Consider the following 21,202-nt stretch of genomic DNA (forward strand, 5'->3'; position numbering starts at 1 on the left):
TGATTCTTCAATTGTATACATTATAAAAGTTTGAAATGTCAATAAAGATTTACAAAAAAAAAAAAGTATTTTTAATCGGTTTGAAATGGTGAGGTCAGTTACCATGCCAATTAAAGCTGATTGAAGCTGCATCTACTTGGTATAAGCTAATTCAAATTTCTCTGACCAGTTTGCTTGGAAAAAGCATGGGAATATGATCTTGGGCAGTCCATTTCCATCACACAGTAGGGAAGATTTTGATCTAGTTTGGCAAAAGCTACTAGATCAGCTTCTTCAACTCAAAAATTTTATGCTATTAGAGAAGTATTTTTTGGGATTCCTTGTAAATTTTACCCTAGTGGCTCTAATTTATACTGAACTTAGAAAGTTGACACAGACACTTTTTCATATATGCTATTCCAATGTGGGATGCTATTGGAATATTGGGACAGGTTGTAGCATACCATAGTCAGATTCTAGCTTTGTTGGAACAACTGTCATACAATATACTTATTTGGCGATCACTGGTGCTAGAAGGGCAACCAGACAAAGCACACCAAAAGCTATTTAATATTTTCATCATGATAGCACTTCAGCATATTTTATCTAATTGGATGGTTGCCCCCCTTATTGATTACAATATATAGTGGAATATGAGGAAGAAGGAGTGGCCTAGTGGTTAGAGCTACAGCCTTTGCACCCTGAGGTTGTGAGTTCAAATCCTGTGCTGCTTCTTGTGACCCTCGTCAATTCACTCAATCCTCCATTGCCCTAGGTATATTAGATTGATTGTGAGCCCACCAGGATAGATAGGGAAAACAGTTAAATATCTAATTGTAAACCACTTAGATAACCTTGATAGGTATATAAATGCCTAAAATAAATAAATAAACTGATAAATATGGGAGTGACTCCCAAGAAAATGTATACTATTTCTACATAAGATCAGGCTTTGGCTCCACTATATGATTATTTTCAATCGAAAGGCAAATGCAGTGTGTACATTATATTCACCCAACTGTTGTAGGATTTTAATGTCCATATGTTGGTTTGTTTTTCTTGCATGCTTGACTACTGAAAAACTTTAATAAAAATGTATTTTAACTAAAAAAAAACCCAACATATATGGATTAATTTTGGAAGAATAACTAATTTTTCCCTAATAGAATACATAAGATGGTTGTCCATTCCTCTGGGAGGGAAACTTATTACAGCTTCTATCATATGGAGACCAAACAAACTGAACTAAGACCAAACCGTCTTGGTTCAGATTGTTCGGTCTCCATATGATAGAAGCTGTAATAAATTTCCCCTCCTAAGGAAGCAAGATACTGTGAAACTCGAGTTGAGGGGTTGGCTTCTGTTTCCCAGCTTCAGGAGTTTTCTCTTTCACATTGAGCCCTGGCATCCCTTGCCAATGCCATGTATAAGCCCCCTATCATCCCGGCATATCACTCCCTTCCAACCCCCCTATAGTATAGGTAGTCCCAATGGGTCTACCTATACTATAGGTAGTCCAGTGGAGTGTTGGAGAGACTGCAGCCCTATCACTCCTGCCCCCTGCTGCTGGCCTGACTTTTCACAGCAGTCATTTCTTCAGGCCAGCAGCAAGGGACAAGAGTAAGCGGGCAGAGAGTGAGGCGGCAGCAGCAAGAGGAAGAGGAGGCCAACTGCATCATTTCTTCCACCAAGCAGAAGCACAAGTGCTATACTTAGTTCAAAATTGTTGTGCTCATACACTACACACGTTCCTTCCTCTTAACTTTCCAATTCTCAATGCTTACAGCGCACATATGATTTTAATACTGTTAGCATTGAGATTTGGGAAGTGTTATTTCTGTGCTGCTCCAGCGGTGTTTTCTGGCACTGTTCCTTATAGCACCGGTGTTCTGAGCATCAGCTTATACCCTGAATCCATAAATGACACCTAAAAATTAGGCACCAATGCATGTGACACATAGTGACTGTCAATTTTCAGTAAGACGCCATTTATAGAATTGCACCTAGTGGCACCTAAAATGCACTTAGGCACCAGTATGCGTCAAGAACCTAGGTACCCCCTATTTATGCCAAGGTTTTCTTGACCTAAATAGGGGCATCTAAGTCCATTTTAAGCACCTACCTGGAAAACATGGCCAAGATCCGCCCAAGATCCACCCTTAACCGCACCCATGTTCTGGTAAGCATATACCCGAAATTGGTAGGTGCCTACTGATTTAGGCACCTAACTAGCAATTAATTTAATTTAAACCAATTATTGAGCCAATTAAGCTTATCAGCATAGATTAAGCTAATTAAAAATTAAGTTAGGCGCCTAAATCAACTACACTCCTGCCCTGTGCTGAGACAGGAACAAAATGGCTGTTGTGAGTTCCCGCAGGACCATGGGAACTCATGGCAGCCATTTTTGTTTCCCAATTCTGCACAGGACAGGAGTGTAGGAAGATCGTTCCTGCCCTGCTTCACTGCTAGACCAAGTAAGTGGAGAGGTCCAGGAGGCAGGGGTGGGTCACCCAGATGAAAACTGCGAATAACTGAAGTCATGAGTTTTGAATCCACGGATATGGAGGGGGATGTGTATATCACTGCGTTCACATTGATGTACAGTTACTATATGTTTATGAATGCTCACCGCTTGTACTTTTTCTTGAAAGCACCATCATTTCATATTAAAGGCATTTTGTGTTACGGTGGTATAACTGGGTGGGGTGTGAATAGAGATGAGAATGGATGTGGAGAGTATGTTGCAGATAGCACATGTCAACTACCACTAACTAGCAATTTTGCAGTTAGTGCAGGTCCACTTAGATCTCCTAAACAGGAAGTGCTAAGTGCATTCGTGCTGTGACCATGGCACCACACACTAATAGACATTTTCATACGTGATCAGCAAAAAACAGTTAGGAACACCCTATAATAGATTCCACATTACTCCCCCCCCCCTTACCTAGCTGCATTAGGCTTTTTTTTATCACTGGATGTGTCATTATTAGCTCCAACGCTCATAGGAATTCTATGAGCATTGGAGCTAATACTGCCACGGCCAACGATACAAAAGCTTGACATGGCTTCATAAAAAGGGTGTGGGGGTGTAAATTTGCCCTTATTGCACATTAAATTCTTATGTCAAGATTCAGTAACTGCAAAATGTAGTGCACTTTAGAAAAAGGACCCCTTTAGTATGTAGAATGCAGCTGCTGTTATAGCTTTATATATGAAAGGATTAAATGAAAATAAACCAGCAAAAGAAGCAGAGAAATATTTCAAACGGAGGAAGCAACTGCAGGGAATGCAATGCCCCCCAATGTTTTCAGTGTTTCAAGTACTAATCTCTTTAGCCCTTCCTACAGATAATATCTAGATACACAGCATATGGATTAGCAGTCCTGACAATACATGCCAAATTGTTTGAGAAAGTCCTTTACTTATCCCCTATTTAAGGTTTACAGTATATCTTTGCTTGTTCTTAAACTTACCTGGTTTGTCTACTATAAAGCAACCTAACTTTTTGAAAAGAAAAAAAAAAATACTCCCCCTCCCTCCTCAATTTCATTAAACAATTAAAAATGCTATTTTTGTTGATTAAGCATAAAATGAAAACAGTTCTCTGATAAATTTGTGAAGCTTTCTTCACTAATTAGTATGAGCAGTTACATAAGCATGAGGACAAGACAGTTTGTGCATCCCTTTTAGCCTATTAGCATTTCTTGCTTAATTAAATGCACACTTTGTTGTGTCTCTTTGCTTAACATAATGATTCCGTAAAATAAATGTCAAATATAGGGCTATACAATAACAAAGAGCACTTCATGACGTATAATTGAAATTTCAGTTTAAAGAACATTTTTCTCATTGCAATTATCTTTGTTTAGTGTGTCCATACTGAGCACATAGCAGTCATATCCAGTGACCCAACACTAGGATAGGATGAAAGGAAATGAGTAATAAAGCAAAATTTACATACTTAGGGTCATATTCTATAAACGGAGCCTTAACTTAGGTGTCGGTAGGCGCCCTATCGATCCCTACGTTAAGTGCAAAATGCCATTTAAAAGCACTCTTATAACAAATTTCAAGGTGCCTACAAGCACCTAAAAAAATGATGCTGAAAGTGCACCTACGGAAGTGCTTTAACAGCGCCTTACGCCACTATAGGTGTAGCTAACACCAGAAATGGCATTAGGTGTTGTAAAGCACCTCCTTAGGCACAATTCACATAAAAGGTAAGGGCCGGAAATGTAGGCCTTGAAAACTCTGGCCTACATTTACAGTGCCTATTTTTCCCGAAAGCACAGTTCTTATAAACCGTGTTATCGCATGACTGACACGCGATCGGCCACCACTTTTAAGGCAGCCGCTGACAACAGTGCCGTTTATAGAATCCGAGCCACATAGTCTAATTCTGTGAGAGTGGTTTGAAGAGTTTGGTTAAAAAAAAGCAAGTTAAACAATGTAGTCTCCATTGAGGGGTATAGATTTATTCCATCGAGTTTCCAGTTTTTTTCGTATCGTAGGAAAAATAGCACTAGATGGAGACTGAATGTGGTTTAACTTGCTTTTTTAATCAACCTTTTCAAACCACCCTCATATTAAAAAAAAAAAAACCCACTAAAAATTGTAGATGCGAATTTGAGCATGTGCCCAACTGGTGTGCACAATTTAATTTAATAATGAGACAATTATACTGATAATTGAGATCTAAACAAGAAATTATTGTTGCCAATTGGAATTAATTAAAGCACGGAATCTACATGTAAATTTAATGCACAGTTCCAAAAAGGGGGCATGGCCATGGGAGGGTCATGAGCAGATTGAGGACATTCCTGATATTTATACACATGGTTATAGAATAAGGGAGATAGATCCGTACCTAATTTAGGTGCAAGGATTTACACCAAGCTTCAGTTGATGGAAATGGTCACACCTAGTTATGCGTGGTTCCCACTGCCAAGCATTTTTCTATAAACGACACCTAACTTTGAGTACTATTTCTAGAATAAGCACTACATATATATATTTTTTTTTTGCGCTTATTTTTTTTAGGTGCCATTTATGGAATCTAGTCTTAAAGAGGGCAAGAAAAGAGTTCTTACTAATGTTTGTCCCTATTGCGTGTTCTCTTAGTGATTTGCTCTGGATATTTATTTATTCAGTTTTCTATACCGTTCTCTCAGGAGCTCAGAACAATTTACATGACTTTATTCAGGTACTCAAGCATTTTTTCCCAGTCTGTCCTGGCGGACTCACAATCTATCTAATGTACCTGGGGCAATGGAGAGATTAAGTGAATTGCACAGGATCACAAGGAGGCTGTAGTTTTAACCACTGCATCATATATGAAGACTTAATGATAATTGTGTCCTCTAGGAGGACTATTTAACCCTAGTATCCTGAAACGTATTAAGTGTGAGTAAGTATATAGTATGGATGGGCATTTGTTTTCAATGATATGAGAAATGTCAATGACATAGCCCCTGTCATTGCATGTCATTATCAAACAAAAGTAAGCCCAAAAACTAAGAAAATATGTGTTTTTCTCATGTGCCAATAAAAGTGCACACTATTTTGAGAGTACACAGAGGATGTCCATTGCACATATACAAACTATCATTACAGGCACGAACCATTGCACATGCATGCATGTTGCATAGTCTTTCAGAAATAGTACATCCTCAAAAGAGTGCACCTTCAATGAATTCATTTATGTGACCAAAAAATGACCAAATAAAAACTAAACACAAATTGAATGTTCCCAGAAACTGTCCAAGAAATGATATGAAACAAAACTTTTCTAGCTGCCCACCCCTACTACTCTATGTAGATTGCTTCAGCTAACTGGAAGGCCATGGCAGGAGGTATGATAATCATCAAAAAACATATACCAGTGGTGCCTCACACAACGAACTTAATCCGTTCCAGGAGCAAGTTTGTTATGTGAAACGTTCGTTGTGTGAAACGCGTTTTCCCATAAGAATACATGTAAAACAAAATAATTCGTTCTGCAGCCCTGTTTTCCCATAAGAATACATGTAAAACAAAATAATTCGTTCTGCAGCCCTACATTTCCCTCCCTCCACCTCACCTTATATGCAGAGTTTGCCAGCTTTCTTTTTCACCCAGCCGCACGCTTTCAAAAAGCTGTGCACGCGCAGCTGCTGAAGTTGATCAATGTTCTCTCTCCTGCAACTTCCGGTTTCCGGTTGCGTCAGAGGAGAAGATTGAACAACAGAGCATGCGCGCATGTGCTGCTCTTTGAAAGTGTGTGGCTGGCCGAAAAAGAAAGCCAGAAAACTCGGCATCTAAGGTAAGGTGGAGGGAGATGATGGAACACTGCATTCAGACAGGAGGGTGCTGCTGTTCCCGGCTCACATTAGGAAGCGGCGAGAGTAGTTCCGCCCCCCCCCCCCGGGCCCCTCGGGCGACTTCGTTGTGTGAAACGAAGTTCGTTATAGGGAGCAAGACAAAAAGTTCGTTATGCGCAGCGTTCGCTGTGCGAGGCGTCCGTTATGCGAGGCACCACTGTATGCTGTGGCGGGGAGTAGGGACAGCAGGTAGTTGGACTCTAATCCTCAGCACTGCACCCAGCTGAGCAGTTTATAGGAGTGGCCAAGGGAATTGCAAACTCAAAAAGGAAAACCCAAAACACACATGTGCAAAAATTAAAAACTTTTATTTCCCCATATTCTTACTTAGGGCAGGGATAGGGAACTCCGGTCCTTGAGAGCCGTATTCCAGTCGGGTTTTCAGGATTTCCCCAATGAATATGCCTGAGATCAATTTGCGTGCACTGCTTTCAATACATATTCATTGGGGAAATCCTGAAAACCCGACTGGAATACGGCTCTCGAGGACCGGAGTTTCCTACCCCTGTACTAGGGTGTTGGAGCAAGTGTAACTATGGGCTGCTTTTACGAGGGTGCATTATGGCCTTAACGCACAGAATAGCGCGCGCTAAAATGCCGCATGCACTAGCCGCTACCACCTCCTCTTGAGCAGGCTAGCACGTGCGTAAAAGGAGCCCTACGTTCAGTCCTGTGCTTCCACCGTACACTGATTTATTCAAACAACAGTCTCAAAAGAAAGCAAACTTTCTTGTCACAAATGAAAAACAAGTTGCTACAAACACAGTCTGTAATGCAGACACAGGATTACTTTCCTCTTTCAATTCCTCTTTCAATTCAGCAACTTGACTGCAACTCTCATGAGTCTTAGGTCCGTCAAATATGGTGGCTTTCTGCCAAACTTACAGCATTTTGCCTTTGCACTAAAGCTTTCCTAATATTGGAAAAATTAGTCACCGAGCCTTTAACTAGAATTGCCTGGGTTTAGAGAGAGGGCAAACCTGCCTGGCTATATCCCTCATGTTTCACAAACCCCTTGGTGAGCTTCAATTAAGATTAGGGCTTTATCTTTATCTTTAGGTTTTAGTACTGCTGCAGCCGCGCTTGTCAATTAGAGAGGGACAGAGTTAAGGATTCCCTTCCCCCCACAGTAAATCTTATGGGAATTGAAACTGCTCTGAAACGTATCAGTTTTACTCTTCAGTGTTTCTCACTGTAGTACACATTCAAACTAATACCACACTTGTTCCTTATGTTTTAGTCCCCTGGCTCCCACTGCATTTCTTCATCTGGGCTTTTCTTTTACCAGGAGATACCAGGAGATGTGGGCTTTGAAATTAACTGCTGGCTCACAGGCATCTCACCTGAAGGCAAATACGCTTTTGTTACAGTGACGTCTCTGACTTTTGAAGCCTCATTCTTACTGGGCTTCTCTTCATTGACAGGGCTTGGCTCAGTCTGCACCTTAGACAATTTCCCTGTAACAATGTACACAACTTGTCTCATCTAGAAACCCACAATACTTTTAATAATATTAAGACAGTATTATTTCAATTTAGAAGTCACTTAAAGTACTTAAATGTCCATCCAATTCAGTGGTTCCCAAACCTGTCCTGGGGGACCCCCAGCCAGTCAGGTTTTCAAGATATCCCTAATGAATATGAATGAGAGAGATTTGCATATAATGGAAGCGACAGGTATGCAAATCTCTTTCATGAATATTCATTAGGGATATCTTGAAAACCTGACTGGCTGGGGGTCCCCCAGGACAGGTTTGGGAACCACTGATCCAATTCAAAGAAACATCAAAAAACTAAATTATCCACAAAGGAAAGAGAGAGGCATCAGAACTTTAACGTACTAACTAATAGATCACAGGGCCTCCTAATAATGCACACTCCCTGTGAAGATACAAACTAGCGCTGGAGTCCCTTTGGATAAAGTAAGTGGTCATTCAGTTTTATAGTGATTTTTGAAGTTTATGAACTTTTCAAATAGTGGAACTTAATTATTTGTTTTTCTGACAGTTAATATTTATAAAGGTTGAGAGTCACAAGATTGAAGGCTGGGACTTTTTTGACCAGGACCTGTGATCTATTGTCCATTAAAGTTCTGATGTGTCTCTCCTTTCTTTTTGGATAATTTTGGGTTTTTGATGTTTCCTTGAGTTGGATGGACACTTAAGTACCTTAAGTGAATTCTAAATTGAAATGATTCTGTGTCGATATAAATAAGAGTATAGGAGGTATGATAATGTCATATTTAGGTTTACAAATACCACAGATGGAGAGGTTTTATTTTGTCTTTTGGTTCTTTTCTGCCAAATTCAGAAGCTGCTGCTGTAAGAGTAATGTTGTGACAGGATACCAAGTTAATAGGATGGGACCTTGTCTGTATTTTGCTTATTTTATAAAGACACATATGAGTTTATTTACTTATTTTCTGCATCTAGAGTAAGTCAGGATGGAAAGGCTTTAACGCTTATAACGCTGCTAATATGGGAAGGAAACTAGCAATATACAATTCTATAAAGTTAACAAATCGTGCAGTTTGCTATTTATTAAAAAAAAAATTGCTACTATGTCAGGAAGAGCCTTATATCATCAATTATTAAACAAAACAAGCCTCAAAGACTTCAGTGAAGGGCAACTCATGTGCAAATGCAACTATATAGAAGCCACCTTTATTATCAGTGGTTCTGTATTAAAATTGGGAAAAACAGAACAGTAAAAACCTCAGACAACTATCTGAGAAAAAAAATATGTTCTTTAAAAACCCAAACTTTAAACTTTAACACTGTCTTCTTTGTTAAATGCCATGATATCATTAACTTGCCTGATGGCATCTTGTGCCGTCTTTCTATGAGCAGTAGGGAGGACAATGGTGGTGAGTTCAGAACTGGTGATTTAGTTTATCAACATCTACTTCATCAACTTGATTTCAATTTGTAATGTGATTCCTTAAACAATCTAATGGGTGACAAAATTTGAGTTGGGGCTGCAAGAGGATAACTATATGAAACTGTTAATGTTGAAGATAAGAACCATGTGGCTCTTTCGATTTTACTTGTACTTAAAACCTGAAAAATAGACTGTTTTGATACTGTTAGAGGAGCGATGATTACATAGGATTTCCAAGTACCAGTGGTTGAAGTGACCTACAATGTGCAGGGCTAAGCTTCAATTATTGGAAAATGTCTTTCTATTCTGTGGTCTTTCAAATAAAAATGTCAATGCAGCTTTTTTTTCTTTGTAAGCTTTGAAGTCCGACTCTCACTTGGTTTCTCACTGCCTATTTAATTAGACAATAATTTGTTGGGTTGGGTTTTTTAAATATCTCATTTAAGTTTGTTTGTTGTTTTTTTTTGCATCGGTTGCCAAGATGTAAGATGTAAGCTGTGCATATGACGACGACACTGGGGTCAATATTGCAACTGGTGGAGGCGAGTGGTTTTTGGGTTTTTTTTAAACGCTGACCACTGCCACAAAAATTAGCTCCAGATATTCAATCCCAGGTCATGTTCAGGTACCAGCATTAAATATCCAAATATGGGCATCTGACCGGCACTTAACACGATAACATTCAAGATCTTGCATGGCATTCTTCCTCCGCTAATTCCACTATCTTGGAATTCTACGAGACCTGATACTACCAGATCCATCCAAACTCTTAAACTATCTTTCCCCTCGTTAAAAGGCATTATCTATGCTGGAAAATTAGGGAAATCTCTTTTCTTCAAAATCACTGAGCTTTGGAATAACCTTCCTGCCCTGCTGCCAAATCTTGGCTCCTTCCAATTACTCCAAAAGCATCTGAAAACTTGGCTATTCTCAAAAATGTAAATCTCGCTACCCTCTTTATAATCACTAATTCCTATCATGTTTTTCCTTCCTTATATTAAAGTTCCTGTAAAGTGTGCCGAGCTCTATCTTTATAGAGCTCTAACCACTAGGTTTCTCCTCCACTCCAAAGACTCTAACTCAGGGATCTCAAAGCCCCTCCTTGAGGGCCGCAATCCAGTCGGGTTTTCAGGATTTCCCCAATGAATATGCATGAGATCTATGTGCATGCACTGCTTTCAATGCATATTCATTGAGGAAATCCTGAAAACCCGACTGGATTGCGGCCCTCAAGGAGGGACTTTGAGATCCCTGCTCTAACTGGTTAAGTTAACTAGCCATTAAGACCACCTAAATAGCAGTTCCATCTTTAACCAGTTAAAGGATGAATTGAGGCACTTATAAACTAAACCAAACCTTATAAAATTAAGGTTTGGTTTAGTTTATAAGTGCCTCAATTCATCCTTTAACTGGTTAAAGATGGAACTGCTATTTAGGTGGTCTTAATGGCTAGTCACAATACCAAGACGTGACATCAGAAGGGAGCCCTGACCGACGCAAGCTGCAGGTGGAAGTTGCTGCTCACCACGGCAAACATTTCTTGAAGTATGCGGGGGGGGGGGGGGGGGTGTTGAAGTGACAGGGAAGAGTGGGAGGGGATGCATGGCATGGTGATGCAGGGTACCACCACCTCAGGTGCTAACCTCCCTCACTAAGCTACTGGATAAGTGCCGCTGAATATTCTCTCTGGGCCCCTTCAGCCTGAATTAACTGGAAAGAGCCTCTCTTAACTGGTTAACTCACTTTGAATACTGAGCCCACTGCGCAAGGCTGATTTAATCATTAGGCAAGACTTAGGCTGCAGCCTAAAGTGGTGGCTTCCGATGGCCAGCAAACAGCAGTTGCAATCAAAACAAAACAATTAGTTCTGACAGTCATACTAACTCAAAGAGCCATCAATGTATAATTTCCCCTTAGGTTGAGTCTGTCAAAGAAATAAGCTGTAATATGTATTAACCTGTTAAGATATAAGTCACAAATGAGCAGTTAAATGTTAAATGGTGGAGTACCCTTTGACTTTTGAAAGTTAATGCTCCAGCTGCTCCCATTCCTGCTGGCGCTCACTTTTGCCTCATAAAAATGATGAATATGAATGCATAGGAAAAAGGTTTTCATCCCCTGAACAATATGTAACCCTTGTAATCCGTAACCATCCAGTCATGCAGGCACACTAACTTATGTAAACAGTTTTAAATTTCTAATCACTTTATTTCACTTTTTTCTTTTTTTCAATAACTCCTGCTGGCAACCATCCTACTTTCAGTGCTTTATTCTTTTACATATATCATTTCTGAACCATGTATAGTGAATATCCCTCCAGATTCTCTATATCAGTGTTTCGCAAAGTGTGTGCCTCCTGAGATTTCAGGTGTGCCGCGATACACTGGTGACTGCCTACAGGACATGCCTCTCGCACCGAGAGGCTTGTGCTGTAGGAAGTCAGCCAGCGCAGGTGACTCTCCTCCTGACCAGCGTCTCTCCTCCTCTTCCTGCAAGTCCCAGATCCCTCCACCAAAGCAGGTCAAGGCCAGATGGGCCTCCGCGCATGCACGGACATCAATGTGATGATGTCACACATGTGCATGACATTGACACCCGCGCACTTCTGGGTGCCTTCTGGCCGAGGCACTAGATTTAGTGTGCCGCCGGCCGGAAAGTTTGCGAGACACTGCTCTATATGGTGCTTTGAGTTGCATGTGGGCATGCACCCAATTTCCATGCACAATTGAATTGATTAATGAGCCACTCAGTGTTGATAAATGGCCATTAGGAAGCAATTATTGGCACTATATGCCACTAATTAGAATTTACACACACACACACACACACACACATCTTTTTATGCATATTCTATAAAGAGGTGCGCGTACATTCTAGTGCATGGACCGGAAAAAGGGGCCAAGGCCATGGGAGGAGCATGGGTAGATTGTGGACATTCTGAAAATTAACACACACTATTATAGAATAAACCCAGTCCGCAGCTACATTAGATATGGCAATTTATACCAGGTTTTAGTTGGTGTCAATCAGGGGTGTCCAACCTGTGGCCTGAGGGCCCCATGTGGCCCGGTGAAGTATTTTGTGCGGCCCCGTTTGAGGGCGATGCAATGTTTTCCTCTGCTGCCCCCGGGTGTTTATTGTCTTGCTGGCACCCTCCTCTGTCTTGCTGCAGCGTTTGATCATTTCTGCAGCCCCAGAAACATTTTTTTCGACCAATGCAGCCCAGGGAAGCCAAAAGGTTGGACACCCCTGGTGTAAATAGTCACACCTAAATTTAGTTATAGGTCCTGGCGCTAAGCACTAATTTTAGGCACGGTTTATTGAATAGTGCTAAGCAGGGGGATTTTCTGTGCCAATCTTTTGGGGCACTAAATATAGAATTTTCCCCATACTATACAAGTGGCAGTCTTATCAAGGTATCCTGTGGTCTTTCTCTGCTGTCATTTAATATGTTTCTGTGGGCCTGATAATATTTAGATTTTTTCCAGTTACTAGATTGGCCACCATGAGTACCTTTAGTCTGACCCAGTAAGACTATTTTTATATTTTCTCGAGACTACGACGGGAACTCCCACAGTCATTTCCTAATGGCGATCTGCACGGGGCAGGAGTGTAGGAAGATCGCTCCTGCCCTGAAAGCCCTCTAGACCACCAGGTAAGGCCGGGAAGGTGGCAGGGAGGTGGGGGTGGGTCAGAGTCAGATATTTGTGGTTTTTCACCATTTGCGGTCCGGCTCTGCCTGTATCCCCCGTGAATAACGAGGGAGAAGTGTATCTGGCTTGGTGGCCAGCTGGGGCGGAGAAACGCCTTCTCTGGCTGAAGCACCTCCCTCCCCCCAGGCAGTGGAGGTGTGTAGAGCAATCACAGAACTGTGTGCTACTATTGGCTCTGCCTGTTGAATGCTAGAGGTCAAGACATTTTGTTTTGTTTTGACTGTAGCTGCCCTTTGATGTCTCCAAGAAGATAATGCCCTAGGCAACTGCCTAGTTATGCCTAATGTTTCTACTGACCCTGTAACCAAATTATATAGAAAGTCAGTCATGGTACCTCATTTTGTGTGGCTAATAAGGAAAATGGTCATCTATTATTGCTATCACATTCCTATCAGACTTCAGATAACAGGAATGAACAAGGAACTGGAGAAGCAATGAGGGGAGGGCGTGGCACAGCTGTTAAAGCTACAGCCTCAGCACCCTGAGGTTGTGGATTCAAACCCACACTTCTCTTTGTAACTCTGAACAAGTCACTTAATTCCCCTGTTGCCCCAGCTACATTAGATTGTGAGCCTGCCAGGACAGACAGGGGAAAATGCTTGAGTACCTGAATAAATTAATGTAAACCATTCTGAGCTCCCCTGAGAGAATGGCATAGAAAACTGAATAAATTTTTAAAAGGTGTATTTTTCCATATCTGGTGGTTCTGTGTCATGACAATAGAATATTGGAAGGAAATTATATTTTGAGTGAGTAAGCTAACTGTATCTCTCTTACCAATGTACTTGACAGCAGGTTTGCTTGAAGTATCTTTTCCAGAAGGTGCAATGACTAGCAAAAGCAGAATATCTATAGCAACACACCAGTTAATATACCCTATGCATACCCTATGGCCTATGCATCAAATGTATTGTATCTCTTGCTGCTATACTTATAGTGCCTTATCATTTGCCATGCTACTGTGCTCAGTCCCAAAAACATGTACCCAGTCCTCCACGCAGGAATTGTCTTACTGTTTCTGTTCCTCTTTTTTAATCTGTTATTCTGTAAATCTGCTGATACTTGAATTTGTAATCTTGTCGCTAGCCTTCTCATGTGTTCGTAAACTTGTAACCCGTTCTGGGCTCTTCTGGGAGGACGGGCTGGAAAATTGACTAAATAAAAAGCAAGTTACCCAGATAAAGATTACCTTCATCTGGATAGTGTCAATGAATATACTTATAGATTGCCTCAGTCCTGTATAGATCGAGCTGGAATAGTCTGTAGGCAGAGCTGGGGCAGAGGTCAAAATTCTCTGATTAGTGGCAATATTTGGTACAATAACTGGATAACTATCCAGATAAAGGGGTCTTTATACTAACATGAATTTGAAATTTGGCAATCTGATCCATAACAGTAGTACTACAAGGCTACTGAAAGGGGTCAGGGGCACCATTTTAAGGAACGCAGAAAATGGTACAGGAGAAAATGGTACTCTACTCTCCCAATTGTACTTGTCAGACCCAGGGGGTGTCACAGTGATTGAGGGCTCTGGAGAGGATGGAGTATATCTTTCATTTTGGAAGGGGTGAGACTTTTGGGAATTGGGTATTTTTTAATGCCAAGGGCTAGAGGTGAAACTGCATTACCCTAAGTGGGCTGGATATTATTTTGTTGCTCGTGTCTATATAGTATTGGAAAGGACACCTCAGCCCCACCACTCCACCGCAAAAATTATTTAGATTGCGGGAAGCTTTGTGTGGTGCTTCATCATTGGCTGTCTTTTCTGAGTTTAACCAACTTAAGTGTTTTTACTTTATTTTTGCATTTTTTAACTTCGTTGTTATAATTTTGATCTGGTCATCTCTTAAATACACCACTATTATATTATACTTATTGATAGTGATCAAACTTTAGGATAGTACTTATCTCAGCCAAACCTGGGGAGCCAGACCCGACATGTTTCGCACATAAACTGTGCTTTCTCAAGGGTCTCCCTACAAAATATGGAAACGGAACCGTAAACATACAGTTGTGTACAGCCCCCCTCCCTATCAAGAGTTATAACATTAAAACCAGTGTAATAGAGTACGACTCACCGAGGTCGCCGCCGTCATCCGACTCCAAAAGTTTAAATGAGCAAAAGATGGCGCCGGCGTCAGTGGAGTGGTGGGGCTAAGGCGTCCTTTCCAATACTATATAGACACGAGCAACAAAATAATATCCAGCCCACTTAGGGTAATGCAGTTTCATTGACGTTTATAAGGCTGGATCAATATTATAAGATAAGTGGCCACTACAGTAGTTGCTTTAAGGGGCTAGAGGTGAGGCATCCAGCACAACGGGCCACCAGTGATTGGATGCCCCCCCCCCATCCCAAAGTGGAGCTGGTGGGCCCTTTGTTTTTTGGAGGCATCTATCATAAGGACACTACCTTATTTTTACTGGCAGCAGTTGAAAAAATAACTATAGCTCTTGTGCTTGGATATTTTTCTGCAAAACAGGCCTGCAAAGTCTTTTATATAAGCCATTTTTTCTTTCTTCTGTGTTTTTGCATCACATCTCATTAAATATATAAATTTATAAAAACTTTTGCATGAAGTATGCTTTGTGTGAAAATTTTAAAACTGCAAAGTACACATTGACTAAAAAATAGTTACAAAAAAAACCAGCTACAATATATTTTTATGCCAAGTGACTTCACACTCCAGTATATAAGACCCAAAGTTAGGGCAGCAAAAAGGGTGCCAGTCACCACTGAATCTGAATGTCCAGCACTAGCCACTAGCTGAGTACAGAACTGAAAATCTGAATTCAAATCAGCCATGGTAACAGGCATTTGAAAAAAAAATTGATGACTCCCCCCCCCCATTTTCCCCAGCTGAATATTGACCATACAGAATCTGTAGCGGTTGTCATATATGGGATGATATTGCATCTCAAACTCTCATTGGATAAATATAAATGTTGGCTTTTTCTTATTATGACTGGAATAGCCATGCAAATGGTCACCCGTAACTGGAAAAATTGGGATTGTCTTAGTTTCACTTTTTGGTGGACGAGCTTATGATTAAGCTATAAGTACGAGAAAATGAATGCTGACATGCTAGGGCGTACTAAGATATTCAAATTAGTCTGGAGTCCATTGACGTCTTTTGTAGAGTTGTTATCGTTCTCTTTTATCCTTATTTCTGATGGTATAATACATACACATCCTGGGAGGGGAGAGGGAGAGGATATATCTTTCATGTGATTCCTCGATGAAAATGTCGGTTGGATGGGTTTTTTATTTATTGATTATAAGTGCTTATTTTTTATTATTATTGGTATGTATATTGTATTGCGCTTTTTGACAGCCGTGAAAATTCAATAAAGATTTTTTTTTTTTTTTTAACCTGGCCCTTTGTCCAGGTTCTGAAAAGCTTCAGACATCAGGACGGCAAATGCAAATGCGCAAATGCAATGCGGTAATATCACGCATACACGTGTGACATCATCGTATGCGTGCATGCGTGTGATATCATCACGTCACATCCGTGCATGCACGGATGCCTTCCTGATGCATGAAAGGTTAAGGGGGGTGGGGCTGGGGGCAGGACGGAATGTGATGCGGGCAGAACTGGGTGGGCCTGGGGGCGTGGCCATGGGTCCAAATTGTCCTTCGGAAAAATCTGATAACCCTAGTCTAAGTGGATGTGCTGATGCTAATATTCTAGAATGGAATCTGAGCATCCAGATACCATTCTAGAAAAGGTGTTCCTGCTGCAGCATTGGGGTACCTGCATCTAAATGCCTCTTTAGAGATTTGCTCCTTTACGATATATAAAACAATCCTTATGTAAAGTGTGCTTTCCAACGTAAAAGGTTGTAATACTCCAGGTCAGCTATATATTTTGCAGGTTTTTCATATGAACAAAGGAGAATTAAAAAAAAAATCTATAATGAAATGGTGAGAAATAGCATGGGCGGTCTATCTTGACTACTACTCAATATTCCATTGATCTCATGTTTTGCAGCTTTTTAGACCATTCCATTAAATATTGCACATCACATTTAAGTCTGCATTTAAGTGCGTACATCAAAAAATGGCAGGGTTTGCTTATTCTGAAAAATGTTCACAAGATGATGATCTGTCTATACCTTTTTTTTTTTTTTTTTTTTACAGAGGAATGGTTGTGCAACGACATATTACAGGGGCGTGCAAGGTTAAAGATAAATAAAAAATGATTACAGGATCATTTACCCTAGAAAATATCTGCATTTAGTCTCTAGGGAAAGCAGAGAAGTGGCCTAGAGGTTAGAGCTGCTGCCTCAGCACCCTGAGGTTGTGGGTTCAGGGCTAGTCACTCAACCCTCCTTTGTCCAAGTTACCATAGTTAGATTGTGAACCCACCAGGACAGATAAGAAAAATACTTAAGAGTATGTAGTTGGTGTAAACCACTTTGATGTCTGCAGAGGAAAGACATTATATGAAATAAAGGTAACCATAAGGGTGGATCCATCCTGATTTGGTACAGTAAAAGAGATAGTCAAAAGAGAGAGGGAGACAAAGTAGAAAACAATCAAGAAGCACAAGGGGCCTTCAAGTCCTGAACAAACTTCCATTTATTTAAGAACCCGACACAGTCCGTGTTTCGGCGTATCCGCCTGCAGTCATTCAATGTAGTCCACACAAAGAACAATGGAAAGATAGCCAAACAGATAACACCAAATACTGACTTGATCAACCATCAGTATCCAAGGTATAGCAAGAGTGAAGTTACGCCTGTGTATTAAAAGCTAAGGATTTGGTGTTATCTGTGCTTCTTTTTTGTGTTTCTACAGTAAAACAGGCCAGAATGATTTCAGCTGACTCACACATCACTAATACAAGGGGCCACTGAAAAGTTCTCAGCCCAACCAACAACATTGGAGCAGTCTCTATTGAGGGCAAAACATGTGGAGGGGCATAATCGAAAGGAACGTCTAAGTCCGTTGTCGTCCAAGTCGTAAGTTGTCCAAAGTATAAAATAGCTTAGGACACATTTTCGAATAATACGTCCACATTTTTTTTTCGTTTTGAAAATCGTCTAATTATACATCCTGCTGATCTGATCGTCCAAGCCGCTAAATCTTCCACCTTTATACCACATTTTCGTCCAACTTTTTGTCCAAGTCAAAAACACCTAGAACAAGTCCTGTTGGACGTGGGAGGGGGTCTACAAAGTGATGGACTGAACACCCAGACATGATACCTAAATAGTGGGGTACCTTAAAGGGCACTGCTGTGAACTTCACAAAAAGGGTGCCATGTCATCATCTCACTACAGCTCCCTTATAGGCCATGGAGAGCCCCCCCAAACCACCTCCAGAATCCCCTAGACTCACTTATCTACCACCCCAATAGCCCTTTTGGCTGCAGGAGCCATTTATATGCCAGTACAAAAGGGTTTTGGGGGTGTATAGGGGAGTGCACATGTTTCAATATCAATGCAGTGATTACAGGGGCTTATGGACATGGGTCCTCCTCTCCATGGGTTCCTAACCCACCCCCAAGACGACTTAAGACACCTCTGTACAGCACGACTAGGCTTTCCTATTCCAGGCTGCCAGGTGATGATGTTCTGAAGGCACAATTTTCAAGTTGTGATTAATATTTTTATGGGCGGGGGGGGGGGGGTTGGTGATCACTGGGGTAGTGTGTAGGGGTCTGAATTATGTCTTTGCAGTGCTTATCTGGTCACCTTAGGTGGGTCTTTGTGACTTAGACCATGTTTTAAATGGTCTAAGTCACAATGTCCAAGTTCCGTCGATCCTGTGCAGTATAACTTTCGGTTATACATGCAGTATGACTAAGCCTAAGCCTGCTCACATCCCGCCCTCGACACTCCTCCTGAAATGCCCCATTTAACCATGGTCGTTCAGCGGCACTATGAAGGCCTAGGTCGTTTAGAAATTTGTCCAAAACCTGGTTCTCTTATCGGCACTTGGACGTATTTTGACAATGTTCATCCAAGTGCTGACTTAGGCGGGTTTTTGGACATTTTTCTCTTTCGATTATGAGCCCCTTAGTCTAACAATTTTCCACTTTTTTCATTCCGTATTTTTTCCGACTTAATGAAAAAAAGTGGAAAATGACTGGACTAAATGAATAGCCCTTGATAGAGACAGCCCCAACTTTGTTGGTTGGGTTTAGAACTTTTCAGCAGCTCCCCGTAAATGGCTGTGTTTCAGTTTTCTTTTGTAATCCCTCAGGAGTACAGCAAAAGTAGAAATAAAAAAGTGAAAGCAGTCTTTAATGTGTTACTGCATATTCAGACTGACAAAATTTTTAATAAATAAATAAATTTAGCAAATAAGAGGCTCATAGTAGATTTTAAAAACTCCTGCTTAATTCACTTAGCAAACAGTATGCAACCAAAGTACTTTACCAATATCTACCAGTATAATGGATTAGATAGGGGTCCATGGGAGAATTAGAATAATGCGTTTGGATTCAACCCAAATGCTATTGATCTCAAAATCACAAATGTGTTGAACAATGTACTTATTTTTAATCTTAGCATTACATGAATTAACTATAATGTGGTTTATTTAACTGATATCAATAATGACATAATATTAAATATTAATAGAAACATTAACATGGAGTGATGCATTTCATATTTCTTTCCTATGCAAAAATTTAAGAGGGAAGATTAGTTAACTTTATAACCTCAATAAATAAAGTGACATTTTGCCATATATATATATATATATATATATATATATTTTTTTTCATTTGGATGTAACTTTTTCTTAGTGTGCTTTCAGATTCCATTTCCTGGTTTACATATACTTACCTTGGATTGAGCAAGCCCTGTTCCTAAATAAACTTTTGGGCCAATATTCAAAGCAATTTAAGGGGATAAGAGAGACTGGGGCCACTTAACACTACCCCCCCCTAATATTCAGCAGCCACTGAATATCTCCTCTGACTGCTCACAAAAGCAGCGGGTAGATCAGGGGTGGTGCCAGGGAGCGGTACTCAGGAGGAGCCTGGGGTTATATGTATGTCATCAGTATTCAGTGCTGGCACCCGCATAATAAGCAGCCTAATAAGCAGCTTAGCGCTGCGGGTGCTGCCACTGAATATCGGGCCGGCATCCGCATAACTTTAAAAAAATATATTTAACATGTGGCGATCCCCCTCCCAGCTCCGCTCCTTCCTTCCAACCTTCTCCCACACCAATTTTAAACCAACCCTCCTTTTTCAATGCCGCCTCCCCAACCTGAACCCCAGTACTCTAGGTGGCCCCTCCAGGATCTACCTTCTAATCCCTGGTGGTCCAGAGAGTCGTTGAGGGCAGAAGCTCCTACCCAGTTAAACCTTGCTGAGTGACTCAGCACCAATTAGTGTTACTGAATATCACCAGTTAGGTTAGAGATAAGCCAGGGGCAAAGTGTGAGTAGATTTTCAATTCAGTGGCGATTTTCAATTCGCTAACCAGGTAAGTAATAATATAAAGTTAGGACAGCAAAAAGTCTGTCCTAACTTTGGAGTCCTTTTACTAAGGCGCACAAGCCATTTTAGTGCGCACTAAATACTAACGTGTCAATTATGTTCAATGGACAAGGCGTTAGCATTTAGCGCACACTAAATCGGCTAGGGGATTCTGTAACCGGTGTTGTTTTTGAGAGACACCGGTTACAGAATCCAGCTTTTAGGCGAAGGACTAGCTCCTCCTTCGCCTAAAATCCCTTGTTTTGGACGTTTGGGACTTAGGCTTTTTTTAGGTTGATTATATGGTGTTAGTGTAGACGTAGTGGTGGTCTGGGCGTTTAAACAGCTGAACATAGAGGCAGGCCATTATTTTAAAAATCCTCCTTTTGGATGGTTTTTTTGTTAATAGACATTTTCCCTGCTTCTACTTTCAACGTTTAAGGCCTTAGGCCACAAGGGGACTTAGAAGTTTTTTTTGATTATACCCCTCTACGTTAACTGCTTAATGCAGCTTAGTAAGAGGACCTCTAAGATTGTAAGCCCTGCAGGGACAGAAAAATATCTGCAGTACTTGAATATATCTCACTTTGAGCTGTCACTGAAAAGGTATGAGCTGAATCCAAATCCCTTACCCCTTTTTCAAAGACGCGGTAGCAACTCTTGCGTAGCAAACACTCCGACTCCCATTAAATCCCTATGGGCGTTGGAGCAAATTACCGCTGCAGCTGCCACTACTGCAGCTTTGAAACAGGAGCCTTTAATTTTTTGAACTATAAGGTAGGGTGGAACAAAATTATGTCCCAAGGGGAACATAAAAAATGACCCTC

At 40.9% G+C, this 21,202-nt stretch overlaps 1 protein-coding gene across 3 annotated transcripts in view; it reads right to left on the minus strand.

Annotated features, from left to right (window-relative positions):
* Window positions 1-21,202, minus strand: part of CTNNA2 (catenin alpha 2) — a 1,640,869-nt gene that overhangs the window by 914,146 nt on the left and 705,521 nt on the right. The gene's annotated exons all lie outside the window — the stretch shown is intronic.

The sequence above is a fragment of the Geotrypetes seraphini genome, chromosome 1 (assembly GCF_902459505.1).
Source record: "Geotrypetes seraphini chromosome 1, aGeoSer1.1, whole genome shotgun sequence".
Taxonomy (NCBI): Eukaryota; Metazoa; Chordata; class Amphibia; order Gymnophiona; family Dermophiidae; genus Geotrypetes; species Geotrypetes seraphini.